Below are 18,577 nucleotides of genomic sequence, written 5' to 3'. Positions count from 1 at the left end.
GTTGGTCAGTCGTATTGGAGGGTGGGTGGCGAGCAAGCCCCACTTGAGGGTGGCCCATGTGGTCGTTTGAGAATCCTTTTTCGCGCAGATGTTTTTCGACAAAGAGTATTGTTTAATAGTGCAAGTGCTCAGGAATATATTTGGTGAACTTGAGGTGCTACGATTATTTGTGTGAGTGCGATTTACGAGGTGCATACGTCGTAAGTGAACATATGGCGAACTGTGATTTCGCGCCAAAACTGTTAGAACAAAGACGACAGTGGGACTTGTGGTTCTGTTCGAAGTGATTCAATAACCTGCGATTACAGCAGCCCACATTACTGCTATTGGGGGCTCGGAGTCAAATTATTATTAAAGAATAGCTGTAAACCGTCTCACCAGTGCTAATTTCATTGTATGAAAGAAAAGGACAACGCCAATAAGTAGTGATTGAACTGTGTCGTGAAAAACTGATTTTTGTATAATAGTCGCCCAATTCTCGTTCCCTAGCATAAACTGTACTTATATCTGAGTGAATAATTAATTCAAAATCTATAACAAATGCGCGGGTGTGGAAGTGTACTAATGCACCAAGTGTAGAAATCATCCCCGTGAGAGCCAAAATTTGCAATAACATTTTTAACCAACATTTGTATATGAAGCATTTCGTGGGAAAACGCTTAAACCGCACTTCTTTGTTATTTTACCTCCACATCGCAAGATACATTATCCATTGGCGTGTAAAATACGTTATCCACTTGCATAAAACTGTAAGAGATTTCAGCCACTTTACAAATGGCTTACTCTGCCAGGATACTGAATAAACAGCATTCGGCTGAGATATAAAATACAGGATTTTGAATTAACAGCATTCTGATGGTTTATCGAGGATAAACAAAAAGCTAACTCAAAATGGAGAAAAATAGTTTTCATTTAAATGTGACTCAAGTGTGTAGTAGTAAAAAAGTTAAGTAAATAAGTGTAGATAGATGTGTATTTGTGTATGTTTCAATTGCTGGAGCAAAACATTGTTGTATTCGGTTGTGTTGAGTTCTGTCTCAAAACCAGCAAGAAAAAAGGCTAAAGGAAAGACGAGGAAACATATTGAATATAGGACTGTGTGAATCATATTTTGGGGTAGAGTCAAGTCGTATAATCAGATGTTAACGCGTGGTCAGGTTCGAAAAACCAACCAACAGCAACGCTAAGAGGAACGATCAAAAATGACAGAAAACAGTAGGTCAAGGTAGAGAGAAGTCATGGCAGACCTTGATAGGATCGAGTTGGACACGCAACAGCCAGATCAGCGAGAAAAACACGAAACAGAGGACGCAGTAATACCGAATGAGACTGAAAATGTAACACATGGTGTTCAATATGGTCAAAGAAATGGACAAGAGGACAGCATTACACATTATTCAGATGTAGAATCCGTTGACAGTAATTTACAGTTTGTAGAACCGAACGTGAACATATTGAATCAGACAGGTTTGCAACCACATGGAAGAACGAGTGTTAGTGCACCTACACTGTGTTCAGAAGAGAAGGAAACGGTTCACGAAAAACGAGAGAGGGAATGGTTACATCAAATGGCAACGGGCGAAAATGATGCAGGAGTGGAAAACGCCAACATATATAGTATGTTGCAGCGGTTATTACAACAATCTCAGGAATCAGACAATCGTTTGTTACAATAATCTAAAGAATCCGAAAATCGTTTAGAAGGGCGCATAACCCAAGGACAAAAAGAATTAACAGGGCGTTTAGAAGGGGGCATAACTCAAGGCAAAAAGAGTGAGAAGGGCGCAAAGCACTGAGGCTGAGAGAAACTAACAAATAAATAGAAAAAACCAGTGATAATATTCAAGGTCATTTAGACCGAATCCGAACTGAAGCTCAAGAAGCTCAAATTACGCTTCAAACGCTTGTTACAGGGAAAACACGAATGAGAACAGACATTGGCACTGTCCCAGTAGACATGAATATGTTACATGAAGATACACAACAAAGTGTCAAAAAAGTTAAACTTTGCCATCAGAGCGTCGACGAAAGCGGCTCATATCATTGCTAAAACGATGTCTCACAAAACAACAACGAAAGCTGCATTTAGGAAATTCGATGCTCGTATTTTAAAGATACAAGAGAAAAACGTACATCAATTTCAACGGCCCAGAAAGGAAGTTTTGCATTCAAAAGAAAGTCGAGGAGACGCAGAAAGCGTTAGTGGGGAGTCGAAAACGACGACAGAATCTTCCTTAATGTTGGTAGATAATACTGTGAAGACGGCAAATTCAACAGCCGCCGATAATACGACAGAACTAAAAAGGGAATGTACAGGTGAAGTGACAGAAAGGCATATGTGAATGTCAGTCCGAAAACACAAACAGAGATCGGGAAATTAGTCCAAAACAACATATCCCAGAAGAATACGGTAACAGTAGGGAACAATGTGGTTTGCGACCACTTGCTGAAGAGAGAATAGCAGGTCAGTTGAGAATGAGGGTTGCAGCAAGGTTACGTACATCACGCACAAAGCGTGACATACGCAGACCAAGCAATAGCGACACATTACGCAACACCACAACATGTAGGATGAATACCAATGGGTTACAGTACAGTGTCTCAAGAGCCAGAATTGCTTACAAGACAAGATACAGAGCCGGTAGTAGGTGTTATGCACGCGTATTGCGCAATGAAACCTGCAAGTGATTCTGCGGCACAATTGTCACAGAATGTTTGCGTAAATTTGATGCAAACATAGAACAGAATTCGAGTTCTCAAAACACAGAAGGTATGATGTCACAGAGCGAAGCAAGAAATTTTGATGGTAACCACTTTCTTACAGCGCGCAATAACCTGCACTCTAAGGAAGATACAAATAGTCTACATTCTCGCACATTTATTGGTCAGTTCAAAGTAGGAACACCAGCACATTGGCCTGTGAAACATAAATTAGATTTCATTTGTGCATGCATGGAAGGAAGTGTAGCCGAAACCATGCAGAAAACAGTGGAAACTTGCAATTCGTATAATTCGTTTCGAGCAGCCTTTATAGCTAGATGTTGGTCACCTGTGGCGCAAAAGAGAATAAAGTACGGCGTATTGCAAAACGTCTCATTTGAAAACTCGCAAGAGAGAACTGCGGTCTAACTCTTTGAGAATATGACGAAAAGAAATCAATGTTTAGACAGCCCATATAGCGATGGAGAATTGATACAGATATGCAAAACTAAATTACCAATTAAATGTCAACAAGCACTGATAGGACGTGAGGGCGGTAATTTTGAAACCTTTGAAGGTGTTTTGGGAGAGGTTGAGTTCATGTATGGAAATGACGCTCCAAGACGTCGTGAGTCAGGACAGAATAAGTTTTAAAGGACAAGCAATAAAGAGACTAGTAATGGTAACAAGGGTAGATTGGTAATGGGATTGAGTTCCACACGAAATGGAAATAAATAAGTAGGAGTAGTGGAAATACGGGACCACAACGTCATGGGTATGGTTTTAATAATAATAATAATAATAATTGGAACAGGACATATGTGGACGAGAATAGGAATGGAAATTCGGGACTTCGGGAAAACCGACAGACTGATTTTAATCAGCGATCGCCAGGTCAATGGAGAGAAAGTAGATGTGGAGGTGGTGCAATAACGCAACTACAGCTAAATACGTCAGGTAATTACAGGAGAAATGAACCACAGAGGGAGGTTGAATTACGTCCAACAAACCCAGGGAAGCATGTAGAAAGACAGATGTCAGGTATTGCGGGGGTTCAAGGGGCTGTTCCGCTGGAAAGCGACAGATTCGCGCCCTGCTATTGGGATGAAGAAGGTATCGGGATTCATACAGCCATGCAAGGCTCTGCCACTGTTGCACTGCCCAGTGCTGAACATTCCAGGCGAAGTCGTCAGTGTCGTGCTGTTCATATTAGCACAAGCACGGGCCGTCGCCTGCGGAGGCCTATCGTTGGGAGTGTTCGATGCACTGTGAGTTCACACAGACTTGTGCCCTGCCCAGCATTAAAGTCTCGTGTTAGTTCCGCCACAGTTGGCAGCCTGTCCTGTTTTGCCAGTCTGCCCAGCCTACTACATCCGACATCTGTAATGGGAGGTGGCCACCTAACCCTACGACGTCTGGATGTGGTTTGTCCTTGGCGTTGAAGACATTCACCACAGCTCTCCTTGCGGTTTTTTAAATGCTCGTACCTAACCTCCACGCCATCGCAGTCTGCCCTCGGTCAAACTCAGACAGAGCGCGCGCCTTCACAATTCTACACACAGACAGCACACTCACTGATACCACATGCACCGTACGTGTGTCTGATCACAAGGCATATCTCGCCGGCTGACGCCGCTATCGCCTGGATGGATTTATATCGATAGTAGGCCATTATGTTCTGGCTGATCAGTGCAGGTACGAGTAGAATAACTGAGAAAAAGCTTTCTGTAATGGAACGAATATTATCGGCCGGAGTCGCCGAGCGGTTCTAGGCGCTACAGTCTGGAACCGCGCGACCGCTACGGTCGCAAGTCCGAATCCTGCCACGGGCATGGATGTGTGTGGTGTCCTTAGGTTGTAAGTAAGCTGTGGCTGTTTATGTTTTCTTATTGGCAACGTTACGTAGCGCTCTGTATGAAAATCACTGACTGTGCTGTGTGCAGTCGGTCGCTAGTTTACATTGTTGTCTGCCATTGTAGTGTTGGGCAGCTGGATGTTAACAGCACGTAGCGTTGCGCAGTTAGAGGTGAGCCGCCAGCAGAGGTGGATTTGGGGAGAGAGATGGCGGAGTTCTGAAATTTGTAATACTGGATATCATGAACTGCTATGTATATTATGATTTTTCAACACTATTAAGGTAAATACATTGTTTGTTCTCTATCAAAATCTTTCATTTGCTAACTATGCCTATCAGTAGTTAGTGCCTTCCGTAGTTTGAATCTTTTATTTAGCTGGCAGTAGTGGCGCTCGCTGTATTGCAGTAGTTCGAGTAACGAAGATTTTTGTGAGGTAAGTGCTTTGTGAAAGGTATATGTTAATGTTAGTCAGGGCCACTCTTTTGTAGGGACTATTGAAAGTCAGATTGCATTGCGCTAAAAATATTGTGTGTCAGTTTAAGCCCAGTCACGTATATAAATTTTCAAAAGGGGACGTTTCATATGGCGACCCTGCCAGGATACCTCACTGGAATCTTCAGATTTTTTCTTGTAGTTTGTGTAATTAGTGTAGCTATTGTTTATCGCTAGCGCATAATTATAGAGAGAATTTCCTTTGTAGTCGCAGTCTTTCATTGTTGTACAGTAAAACAGGAGTGGCACGCATGTAGATTTGCACCAAGTATTTCGCAGCTGCAATTAAGTAGATATTATTTTCAGTGCTATGTTAATGTGTTCTCTTCTTTTTGCTCTTCAAATTGTGTTTTTCTTTGTTATCGTGTGAAATATTGTGACAATAATGGCGTGTGAAAAACGTAATACTAGGCTCCAAAGTAAACTGAGAAATGACAGTGAAGATGAAAGCAGTGTGTTAGCGCCACCGTGTAATCAATTAACTAATGTTCAACATAGTAGTTTGGTAACTGTGCATAGGGAAATGGAACGGGCGGCAAACAATGGCGTAGGCAGTGAAACAATTAGTGAACAAGGAAGCATTATCGATCGATCGGTCGGAAACAGCTCGCCTCAGGAATCAGGAATGACAGGACACAATTTTGCAAATTCTGTAGATTCAGGTTTCGTGTCCTCACCGTTTTCTCAAATAAGTCAAGACACATTTTCTGCTTGTCAAAATGTGAATGTTGCCGGTGCAAATGCACTGCCAAAAAGCGTAGAGGAACAGATTCCAGACATTAATGCATTGTTATTACAGCTAATGCAACAAATGGAACAAAATCAAAGACAAACACAGCAAAATCTTCAGAAGTTAGACACAATGGAACAAAATCTTCAAAAGTTAGACACAATGGAACAACACCAGAGACAAACACAGCAACAGTTAGACGCAATGGAACAAAATCTTCACACCACACTTGAACAAACTCGTGAATATTTAACTACTGAGTTACATAAAATCGAATCGAAATGTCAAAAAGTCTGTAACGACGTAAAAACACAAATTTGTGAGCATTTTCAACCTATTTTTTCGTGGCATGAAAATGCGTTACAAAATCACGAAGCAGCCATAAGCAAATTGTTGTTCATGAAAATCATGAGACCTTGCAAGCTAAAATTGACTCAGTTGCATCTACCGATTCGGTTACGCAACTTGTAGAAACTCAGGAAAACTTAAAGGACACAGTAGAAAGACACATGGAGGAAATTAGTTCATTATCAGAGAAAGTAGTTGAACTTTTGAATCAGCTAAATAATTTATCTATGAAGGTAGATGATTATCTGAATGACACAAAACCGGTAGTCTTTAATGACACAGAAGAGTGCGAACAAATTAGGAAACTGAAACAAAATCAGAATCAAATTAATACGCAACACTAAAGAGAAATCCGGGAAGTACCAGATCAGCTGACACAAGTAATACAAAAATTACATATTTCAGAGGACACTCGCGCTCCAACACGGGAAGAGGGACTTAGAAATATGGAACAACCACAAAATAATAACACAAGACACTTTGGAAATTATGAAAGAAATTGGCAAGGCACACCGAATTTTGAGATGCAACCGCCGAAACGACGTGACAATGACCGACATGTGACTCGTCGACATTATGATTTTGACTATAAGCTGTTCATTACTACACGTAAATTCAAAACATTTAAGAATTCTGGCAACGACATTCATCCACAAGCATGGCTCCATCAATTCTCTCATTGTTTTCCTCCCAACTGGTCATTAGAGCACAGATTAGAATTTATGTGTGGCTACTTGGAGAATGAACCAGCTGTAAGAGTGCGATCGGTCATTCACGATTGTCACAGTGAAGGAGAATTTTATCATGCCTTCCTCTCAGCGTATTGGTCTCAAGCTACACAAGACCGAGTAAAACATAGCATCATAATGATGAAACGTTTCGAACAATCTGAATTTTCCAGTCTTGTGAAATATTTTGAAGACATGTTGCATAAGAATAAGTATCTTTCAAATCCATACAGCCATTCAGAACTCATCCGCATTTGCTTAATCAAATTAGCTGAACATTTACGACATATTATTTTGGCAGGACGTTGCAAAGACAACAATGAAGCTTTTCAGGGACTGTTACAAGAACTGGAAATTGACACTGGCAATCGCGGAACGCGAAAACAGGAAAACAATCACTACAGGTCACATCTGTCAGAATTCTGTGATGACAGAAACAATAACTGGACACGACAAGTCTATTCTTACAACGCAAATCGTGACCGAAACAGACACCACCCATATGACAACCACTGGCAGAGTAATAATAGTTACAGAGAAAGATCGCATTACAGTAGTAATGAATATGACAGAGATTACCATAGAAACAGACAATATGGGGACAAAAACAATTATTATCAAGGGAGACAGAATAACTTTAGACGCAACGGTCCAGCGCGCAGTTACGATTCAGGGAGAAATTCTCTACCACGTGACCAACAAGAAAGAAACTATGGAGTCTACCGATATGACGACAGACGATATAATCGTAACAACAGGCCAGAATTTAATCAGAACTGGCGGGTTTCAAACAGGGCAGGGCCCTCTCGACAAGGTGAACTTGTAGATGTTAGACGTCCAAATCCCAGTAACGACGCGCGGCAACAAAGAGACAGACAATGACTCGCACCGCAGGCAGACACGTGCACCGGCTGGCTCCGAGAAAAATTACATAGACCCTAACATTGAGAAAAATTTTAGCATTCTTTACCGATGTACCGTATACCACATGATAATTCCACTGAAGCTGAAACTCTGCGTACTAGGAAGAGTAATGGTTTACACCACATTTCACATGTAAAACCGTTTATTGAAAGATAATCTGCTTTTTAACTTTGTCTTTGCCATAAATCCTTTCACTTCACTTTTCTTGTATACATTGTCAGACTTAGAAACTGTTACCATGCAACAATGTTTGAAGTTAAATATCCAATCAAGAAACAAGAGAACTTATTTAAACAGAAATTACGAATGCATTGTTATAGTGAACAGATGTCACAGTGTTACTGTGTGCGTACATTCTTGCTTGTTAGTTGCACGATTACGTAACGACTATAAGGCTGTCATACTTGGAACATATACTGGTACTGCTAATGAGATTTTAATGCAACATTTTGGTTTACTTGAAAATAAATTCTGGATTTAAAGTACTTTCTGTGAGATACCAGACGACACAGTGGTTAGTTTATGTGACAGCTACACGATTTTATCACGACGCTACTAATTAGTGACAATTTACAATTTTGCTTTTGCAGTGGTTCTGTTTTATATCTGCCCAGTTTTCTGTTTTATTCTGGAAAGTAAAACATGTTTTAGTAGTAACTTTTGTGGTACAGCTACAATGAGACAGCCTTTTCCGTAGCACAACAATACGTTACAGTACAGTACTTTCTTCATCACAACAATAAGCGTAATAACTACGATATTTATACGCAAAGCATTTCACTTTTGTTTATCATGAGGTAAGTAAATTGACTTCTGCAGAACTTAGCTTTCGGAGGACGATAACTACGAGACTTCCACAGAGATTATCTTACAACATGATGCACAGCTTAGCGCTACAGTACACGTATTTGAGTGATTAATTTTGCACTTAAAACATTTATTTTTTTTAGATATTTGAAGTACAATGATACAAGGGTTTTCTGTGATACATTTCATTCCATTGCTGTAATCTGTAACACCTGAGGGTATAATTACATTAATCCTCAGGGGGGTACACACCTACTTTGTGTACCATGTGTGTGGCAAGCACAAGGAGCCCTAGCTAATGTAGTATTTGCTTATACAACTTTACACATCAGTACCATATTCCTCTAACACACAAATTACACAGCTATCTGATCATTTAACTGAGAGAGACAAACATTTTTTTTACTACGTCAGTGACAGATGTTTACGTAATTACACAGTTGGATAACTTCACACTTACGAAATTGTATTTTGTCTGTACTTTGTGAACTCTTCATATTTTTTCAGAACCATTGTGATACTATGAGAGCTTTGAATGATGTTTTTGGTATGAGATCATTATTTTTAAGGTACGTTTGAGGTAGATGAAACTATTGAAATGAGCAGAGAATATTTTTTTGGTTTTGAAATTATTGCAGAAAGCTACGACGTTTTTGAGATTTGACTGAGGTGTTATGATGTTATTTTTACAATGACGATGCATATTATACTGCTGAGGTATGTTTATGGTCAATAAGCTGATGCTATATGAGGAATTTGATTATGCTACGTATCTGTTATGATGAAATATTGAAGAAGTGCCGACGAATATTTATATGTGTAATAAGGTAAGGAGTAATGAATAGTGGTTAGGGACTCTGACTTGTGAAAAAGGATGCTGTAAACCAAGAATCGTACTTTAAGAGTTATGAAATGTGTGTAAATGTGTGAATGTATCACAATGCTGGCGAAAATTTTTTGGACACTGTTATATTCATAAAATTTTGTATCTACACATTTGCAACACAAATTGTCGACCTGTGAAATTTTCTATATGAGACTGTCACTGTAGCGGAAACTGCTGTCGTAAATATTTCCGTAAGAAAGTTAAGTGACCACCTGCACGTAATGCGTCATGGGCACCCAGCTGTGTCAGACGCCTGGAGAAAAAGCTATTAGTGTGTGCCTTTTCAGAGGCACAGGTAGAAAAAAAAAAGGGAGGCCATTATCCTCGCTATTGACATTCCTTTGTAGAAAGCATCGCAAATACGACACGCTCAAACTTGAAAACATATGATTATACTGTGGAGCTCTTAATTTATGATATTTACTAAAATGCCTAATGAAATGATGAGAAACATTTCACGGCTATTGTCTTGCTAGTTGAGAGAAATGCCATATGGCTTGCTTTATGTATTTATTTACTCATTTTGTTTAATATCTAGTTGCTAGCTGCACTGCAGCATTGATTAAAATAAAATTTAATAGATGTACTAATATAAATATTTTATGCCTACAGATCCAGTAAATAATTTTATGATCTATTCAAAAAAACGAAGGAGCATAAAAAGACATTTCCCTTCACAGGAATTGCATACGGAATTTTCTTTTCAACTACTTGGTAACTTTTTTTGGTAGAATAACTTCTTGTGGTGCATTACTTTAATTACATTGACATTAAGATGTGAATATACATTTCCTTTGTCTGCATTGTTGTCTTTAGTGTAATATTTTTTTCTGCTTGAGCTATGTCATGTTTAAATATAAGTTATTTCATTTGCTGCTGCTGTTTGCCAGGCATAGTGTTACTGAATTTGAATTTGTGTTACTCTGCTAAGCCAGTTTACTACTGATTTATTTTTCTTGTTTGCTGCTCATTGCCTTATACTAGTTGTAATATTGTTGCTTACTTTGCCAATTTGAATTTTTTGTCATTGCTGTTTGTGTTAATTGTTTTGTGCTGCTGCATTGCCTCGTCCCTTAGTTTAGCATCTGAGCTCAGTAGATTTAAGTTAGCTTAAGATGGGGTAGGCTATATGAGAGAACGAGTTGTGATGAATTGGAAGAAATGCATTGAGAAGCTGTAAGAAAATGGTTTGGCCAAAAAAGTATTTTGAAAGAGGATATGAACCAAGAAAGTAGGGTTTAGGGACAACAGGTTTAGGTACGATTTTCTTGGAAATAAATAATGAGGTAAGAAACATGTGAACATATAAATACAGAAAGCATACTTGGATAGGATTTTTTTTGTGGAAACAAATGTTGAAATAAAACGAAAGATCTATGGAATGAAGTTTTTAGGTTGGACTACAGTACCAAATGTTACACTGAAAACAAACCCTGCCCTTTCCCTTTCTGTTATTCCGCTATGTGTTTGTGTACTTTTGTATATTTGTGTTCTTCCTGTCCTTATGTGTTTATCTGATGAGAGTTACATTGTAGAACTTTTCTGATAATATGTTATTTACTTTGAAAAGATGTTTAGACATTATTTATCCTGTTTTGTTGCTCATATGTGAAGGTGATGTTTCAAAAGTTATTCTGATCTTTTATGTATGTACTTATGTCATAATTCCTGTAACACTGATGTATATGTCTATTTCTATTCTTTTGTAAAGCCTGTATTACTGCAAATGTATTCTGTATTATTATGTTTTTAATGATGTATTTTGTACCTTTGTTATTATATTCTTATGTTATAAAATTGTAATTAACACCAGTTCATCAAATTAAGTAACTTGTAAGTTACATTTCACTGTACATGTTTCTGTTGGTCATAGTATATGGACAATATGTGAGAAGTATGGACTGTTAGTGTTTGCACGTGTGTTAATAATTCAGCAAGGGACTGCATAACAGCATTGCTGGTTCTAAGGACAATTTCAAAAACTTTGTGAGTGCACAAGTGGTGGTTTATGGACTTGCTATATTATCCGCAAGACTCTTCAATGGTCATTGTGCACCTGCACAGTCACAACAGATGGCTGCTAGCCATTTCTGCAAGGACTACAGTGGGTCTACACCTTTGCTGACTTACCAGTACCATTATTTCTACAAGGACTGCAGTGGGTCTGCACCTCTGGTGGCCCACCAATACCGTAATCTCTACCAGGACTACAGTGGGTCTGCTCTGTGATGACCTACCTACCAATACTCTTCAAAATTTCGACTGACTCTGCTGTGGGTTTGCTATGTCTGCATGTCAAGAGTCAGCACTGTCTTTCCATTGGAAGGACAACACTACTTCTTCAAGATTGCATGGAAATCCACTACTTCCGTGTGCATTTTCTTTTACTGCTCAGACTTTGAGAAAAACACTGCAATGTTATTGTGATGAATGATCAGGACTGTCTTTATGGACTGTGAGAAAATTTTAGCTTTTGACCAACATTGTATCAATACGTGTGTACATTTGATTTCTTCGTTATTGTAATTATGAAAATTTTTTTCAAATCTGTATTGGCCACTGCCCAAAACAATTTGTAAAATTTTTTGTGGGGAGCATAGGCGCTATGTAAGTAGGCTGTTTATGTTTTCTTATTGGCAACAATACGTAGCGTTCTGTATGAAAATCACTGGCTGTGCTGTGTGCAGTCGGTGGCTAGTTTGCATTGTTGTCTGCCATTGTAGTGTTGGGCAGCTGGATGTTAACAGCACATAGCGTTGCGCAGTTGGAGGTGAGCCGCCAGCAGTGGTGGATTTGGGGAGAGAGATGGCGGAGTTTTGAAATTTGTAATACTGGATATCATGAACTGCTATGTATATTATGATTTTTCAACACTATTAAGGTAAATACATTGTTTGTTCTCTATCAAAATCTTTCATTTGCTAACTGTGCCTATCAGTAGTTAGTGCCTTCCGTAGTTTGAATCTTTTATTTAGCTGGCAGTAGTGGCGCTCGCTGTATTGCAGTAGTTCGAGTAACGAAGATTTTTGTGAGGTAAGTGATTTGTGAAAGGTATATGTTAATGTTAGTCAGGGCCACTCTTTCGTAGGGATTATTGAAAGTCAGATTGCGTTGCGCTAAAAATATTGTGTGTCAGTTTAAGCCCAGTCACGTATATAAATTTTCAAAAGGGGACGTTTCAAGGTTAGTTGGGTTTAAGTAGTTCCAAGTTCTAGGGAACTGATGACCTCAGAAGTTCAGTCCCATAGTGCTCAGAGCCATTTGAACCATTTGAAGAAGTATTTAAACTGATATTTGAATGAAAGAAGTAGGAAAATACTCCGGAAAAGACAGGAATAAAGCAATATGTACTTAGGAACTAAGCACAGGGATACCATGTCAAGAAAGCTGCACGAAAATTGTGAATAAATCGAAAAAGAAATGATCGTCGGAAAAGATAAATTCAGCATACAGAAAAACCAAAACCACATCCGTTGAATTAAATGGAGGAGTGTCAACATTAATAGTGGAGAAAGAGTTACGATGTTAAACGCAGAGGAGAGAGAGGATATGTGGAAAGACGGTGTTTAATGGCTTTAAGAGGAAAAAGAGCTGTCAGTGACGAGATGGAAGAAGAAACATACGTCAATAAGGGGTTCATTATTACTGTCAGAGTCTGACACAGCTATGGAGGACTTGCACTTGAATAAGGTAAAAGACATAGATACTCAAGTTTTGCAATTCCTAAATGCGCTGGGATTAAACGCAACAAAACGTCGTTTCATGTTGTGGTGGAGACTTTCGAAAATATCATCGGTATAATTCCAAAGGTAGTAAAGGGAAATAAATGCGAGACCTATTGCACAATCAGTACAGTAGCTCAAGAATGCAAGTTTCAGGAACAAATAGCATAGGGTGCAAAAATAGTTGTGGACGTGACCGATGGTTTTGCTTTAGAAAAGGTAAAGGCAGTTCTGAAGAAGCAACACTTAAGAAAAATTAAGGCTCTTTTATGGGATTTGCAGACCTAGGAGAAACGTTAGGGAATGTCGAATGGTGAAGGATTATCGAATTTCTGAGAAAATAACAGTGAGCATTACGGAAAGACGTGAAATATACATATGTATAAGTATCATAAAGTAACAATTAGTACTGAAGACAAATGACGAAGTGCTCGTATTAAGAAAGGTATAAGACAGAGATGAACTCTTTCATTCTTACTGTTCAATGTGGCCGCACGGAGTGGCCGCGTGGGTTGAGGCGCTATGTCACGGATTGCGAGGCTCCTCCCGCCAGAGATTCGAGTCCTCCCTCGGACATGGGTGTGTGTGTTGTTCTTAGCATAAGTTAGTTTAAGTAATGTGTAAGTCTAGGGACCCCAGACCTCAGCAGTTTGGTCCCTTGGGAATTCACAAACATTTGAAAATTTTGTTCAACGTGTACATCGCAGAAGCAGTGACAGGTCGGTCCAGGAGTGGGGTTAAACCACAGAGTGAAAGATCACCAGGGATAAGACTCGCAGATGACATTGTTCATGTCAGTGAAAGCAAGGAATATTGGCAGAACATACTGAATAGAATGAACAGTCTACAGAGCACAGAAAATGGACAGAGAGTAAATCGAAGAAAGGCGAAAATAGTGAGGTGCGGAAGAAACGTGGTTTGTGAGAAAGTCTATTGTTATCAAAAAAATTTTCCTTGTTTTGAGAAAGATATTTCTGAAAATGTGTGTTTGGACTGCAGCTTTGTGTCAGACGAGGAAATCCCAGAAAGAAGAGAGTCAAAGCATTTTGGACGTGGTGCTATAGAAGGATGTTGAAAATTACGAGGACTGATGAGATACGGAATGGGGAGCGGAGAAGATTATATGGAAAACATTTACAAAAAGAAGAGACGTGATGATGGCTCATGTATTAAGAATCAAGGAATAACTATTATGATGCTTGAAGGAATTACAGAGTGTGAAAATCGTAGGGCAAGACAGAGACTGGAATATACGGAAAGAACAACTGAGGACGGAGGGCGCAACTGCTGCTCTGGGGCGAAAAATTGGCACAGGAGGGGGAACCGTTGCGGCCACTGGAAAACCTGTAGGGACATTGATCAACGAAAAAAAAATGGCGATTTAGAAGATTGTTGGCCTTTTTAACTGGCATTCTTGCTTACTTCTGCCAATAAAAAGTGCGTCTGATATTCAAATGACAGGAAAGAGAGCGTTGACTACTGAATATATTTGAATTTCCATTGACATTTGCAATCAAAGTTCATCATAAAACCATTACTGAAGCTGTGTTTCGTTGTCTTCTGCTACCAGACAGTGCTACAGGTTGTCCCATGTTTATACAAAAAGGACGTACAGGAACGTCTTCATGTTCTTACATGTTTCTCCTCCCCACATTACTTTAGGTATCTAGTTAGTAAAGTTTTATCGAATACTTTTATGGAAGAAAACTATATCCCTCAAGGAGATGTTTCAACTGTGACGTGGTTTCTGATGGCTATAACTAACAATACCTCAATGGACTGTTCGGGCGCTTTAGTTGCGGAGAGTTTTCCAGTTTTCAATACATCTTTCACAATTGCAGCAAGTACGCACCAACTGCAGATGACTAGAGAGATGGGCACACTGACCTGGATTCAAGTAATTGTCAGAAAATAAACTGCAGGTGTTGCTTGTTAACAGTTCCCGTCATCCTTTCCGTCTTCCAGAACTGAAACTGAGGGACATCTTTTTAAATATGAAGGCGTCGGTGAGGTATATGGGCATCCATTTTCATCAGGCGTTCAAGTGCCTGCCACATCTGAGGAACTTTTGCTCTCGATCCATCAAAGCCCTTGAAATTTTAAAGCGTGCAGCACACAGAGTTTGGGAAGAAGATCGAGCAGACCTGCCCCAGTTTTAAAGAGAGTTTGTCTGGTCCCAGCTTCATTATGGATCTCCGATGATCAGACCTTCTAGACCATCATATTTGGAGGTCCAGTGGGTGGGCATTAGGCTGGAAACAGGTGCATTTAGAGCCTCTTCACCGAAGCTTGCCACGCACCACTTCTAATCTGATGGCAGCTGCTTGCCGTAACCCATCTCCATGGCTGAGGTCGCTAATGCAATCCTGTGCAGTGGCGCTTGACCTGGTGGTAAGGCAGTTTGGATTCTGGCGGCGGAAAAAAGTTTTTACTGACAGTATTTGGGTGGCGAGGGGAGGACAGGTGGTGGCGTAAAGCTCCTGGTCACCAGGCTCTACGCCAGTGTTCTCGTTTGAATACCAAAGCTCTCTGCAGTGTCTCACGAAGTGGGGGCATGCAGCAGTGTTGATGGTGGTTTGTCTGCTGGATGGGGATGTTTAGCTTGGTGGCTCCCTTTGTGCCAATCATGAGGAGCAGGCCATGTGCCAGCACTGGCTTTCACCCTCTCCTTTCCCCTGTCATCATCACACAAAACAAACACACACACAACACATACATGGAATATTACAAATATTGTAATGGATCACGTTGTAAATAAAAATAAAACAAAGAAGCTACTCACTGTGCAACAAGCTTACAAAATGTCTTGTAAAATCTAATTGCCAGCTTACCATACTGATTGTCTCCCACTCATAGAGTGACTTTTCGATAATCGTCTGTGAGCAGTGGGACCATTTGGGAACCGAACAAAGAGCTGTATTTTAAAAATGGTTGTGGCGAATACTAAGCCTTACAACACAGGTGCAGTAATTCACCACCATATTATGTTTAGAAGCCATTACTTAATTTGACTGATTTTAAAGGTCGTAATTTTTTAGGTATATTTACTAACGTCTTACATGAACATATGAATTTTAAGATTGTTTATTGAAATGTATCTAGACAGAGAGGATCCCTTGGGTGCTCGATGGTTATCTCTGATTGTGTCCTCAGAGTCTGCCTACCAAATGCTTTCACAATCTGTCATGCTGAGTTATAGGATATTTGGAAAGCCCTGTATGGTATGAGATGATCCAAGGGAAACATGTTTCTAAACTGATCCAATGCCCTTAGTGCTCTACAGGCTCTTCACAATAAGCATGTAGGTGAAAAGGTTTCGTAAAATATACGGACTACATTTCTCTTGCGGCCACATTGTGGATAGGTGGTGGTGTTCTGCCAGGTACCTGGGCTGGAATCCAGCAGGTATATAGAGGTGAAGGAGGCCTGTAGGGAGTGGCAGTTGGAGAAAGTATCATTCCCTTGGAACCAGTGAACTCACCGTTGAGCCAGAAGCTCAGGCGTGAATGGGAAGGTGAGTGGCTTGTCACCGTTGCTCTTTGTGGGTGGCGTTTTCTCCGTAGAAAGTTCCAGCCATTTCCGAAATTCGTTGAACTGTCCAGATTACACTCTAAGCTGTTAGGTTGAAGGAGTTTCAGAGCGGTGTCTCATCCCTTACCAGTCCAACCTTTAGTCGGCTGCAGTTCCTGCTGCTCCATTTAAAATCTTTGATTGTACCTTTCCTCTTTTAGTTGACTGCTTTACAAATCATGATTTAATACATCATAGTGTCTCTTTCTCCCTCTCTCTCGCTCTCTCTCTCTCTCTCTCTCTCTCTCGCTATGTGTGTGTGTGTGTGTGTGTGTGTGTGTGTGTGTGTGTGTGTTTCTGTATGCGTGTGAATTCCTATGGGACCAAACTGGTGAGGTCCCTAGACTTACACACTACTTAAACTATGTTAATAACGACACACATAACCATGGCTGAGGGAGGACTCGAAACTCCAGTGGGAGGGGCTGTATAATTCGGGACATGGCACCTCTAAGTGGGTGGCCCACACAGAGTGGAAATAATGTAAAACATATTGTGACTGTGTACTGGAAACTTGAAGTTTCAATAGAGACTAGCAACTGTCACAGAAAAGCCTTATGTAAAATGTTGCCTGCGAATTCCGAACTGCGTCTTATGTAGAAAGTAATATCAATAGCTGGGTTGGATTGTTTGGTGGAAGAGACCAGACAGAGAGGTCATCGGTCTCATCGGATTAGGGAAGGAAGTCGGCTGTACCCTTTCGAAGAAGCCATCCAGGGATTTGCCTGGAGTGATTTAGGGAAATCACGGCAAACCTAAATCAGGATGGCCAGGCGCGGGATTGAAACGTCGTCCTCCCGAATGCGAGTCCAGTGTGCCATCCACTGCGCCACCTTGCTGGGTTCAATAGCTGGCAATGCTGGGACACAGTGGGGTGGGGGATTACTCTATCAAGGAATCCATCAACTCCTCCACAGAAGGGAGAAATGTCTCTTTTCGTCTTCTTTCAAAGTGTATCAAACTAACATTCAGCCCAAGAGTCGCATCTGTGACTATTTTCTAATAAAACACTAAAACAAGCATTAAAGATTTAATTTAATAATTGCCAACCTCTTGCTTCTTTTCAGAATGTGTGGTAATTCTGTCCATTTTGTAACGAGAATTTTATCAGAATAGCAATTGTCATGATGTTAACAGTTCTTTTGTATTATTTATTACAGCATAATTCTTGTACAATCACCATGTCCAGCGTCCTGGGTGAATACTGTTCTGGATTGAGTCCTCAGGTAGAAGGACAAAACGATGGACCAAAACATTCTGAAGTAATGATTCAGTAGACATACATAAAAGCTTTTGAAGTCAGTTGAGCTGGCCGCGGTGGCTGAGCGGTTCTAGGCGCTTCAGTCTGGAACTGTGCGACTCCTACGGCCGCATATTCGAATCCTGTCTCGGGCATGGATGTGTTTGATATCCTTAGGTTAGTTAGGTTTAAGTAGTTCTAAGTCCTAGGGGTCTCATGACCTCAGATGTTAAGTCCCATAGTGCTCAGAGCCATTTGAACCATTTGATGCCAGTTGATTACATGGCATGCTCATTGAAATTGGATTTTGATATAACATCTCACATAATAAATAATGCTGTAAAGACACTGTTGCACAACTGAGAACATATCCGCAACAATAACAAAAAGTTTGGTTATGTGGACGATACATACCTCCCAAAGGTGGCTTGAATCCCAGAGCTGCAGAAAGAAAAGTAGTGTAAATATATAAAGTCAACAGAGTCTGTTTTTAATAAATATAAATGTACAAAAGTAAATGAGATAAGTGCAGGAGAATAGTATAGTTCTAAGTTTTTTCAGCAATGGCAGTCGC

At 40.1% G+C, this 18,577-nt stretch overlaps 1 protein-coding gene across 1 annotated transcript in view; it reads right to left on the bottom strand.

The window, feature by feature from the left end:
- Window positions 1-18,577, bottom strand: part of LOC124720404 — a 120,125-nt gene that overhangs the window by 7,414 nt on the left and 94,134 nt on the right. The window contains exon 5 of the mRNA XM_047245741.1: window positions 18,418-18,444. The gene's annotated coding sequence lies outside the window, so the exon portion shown is untranslated. The remainder of the gene's footprint in view (window positions 1-18,417; window positions 18,445-18,577) is intronic.

This window comes from Schistocerca piceifrons, chromosome 11 (assembly GCF_021461385.2).
Source record: "Schistocerca piceifrons isolate TAMUIC-IGC-003096 chromosome 11, iqSchPice1.1, whole genome shotgun sequence".
In the NCBI taxonomy this organism is placed as follows: Eukaryota; Metazoa; Arthropoda; class Insecta; order Orthoptera; family Acrididae; genus Schistocerca; species Schistocerca piceifrons.
The sequence above is the reverse complement of the archived record's forward strand: the minus strand, read 5'-3'. Positions and strand labels throughout refer to the sequence as shown.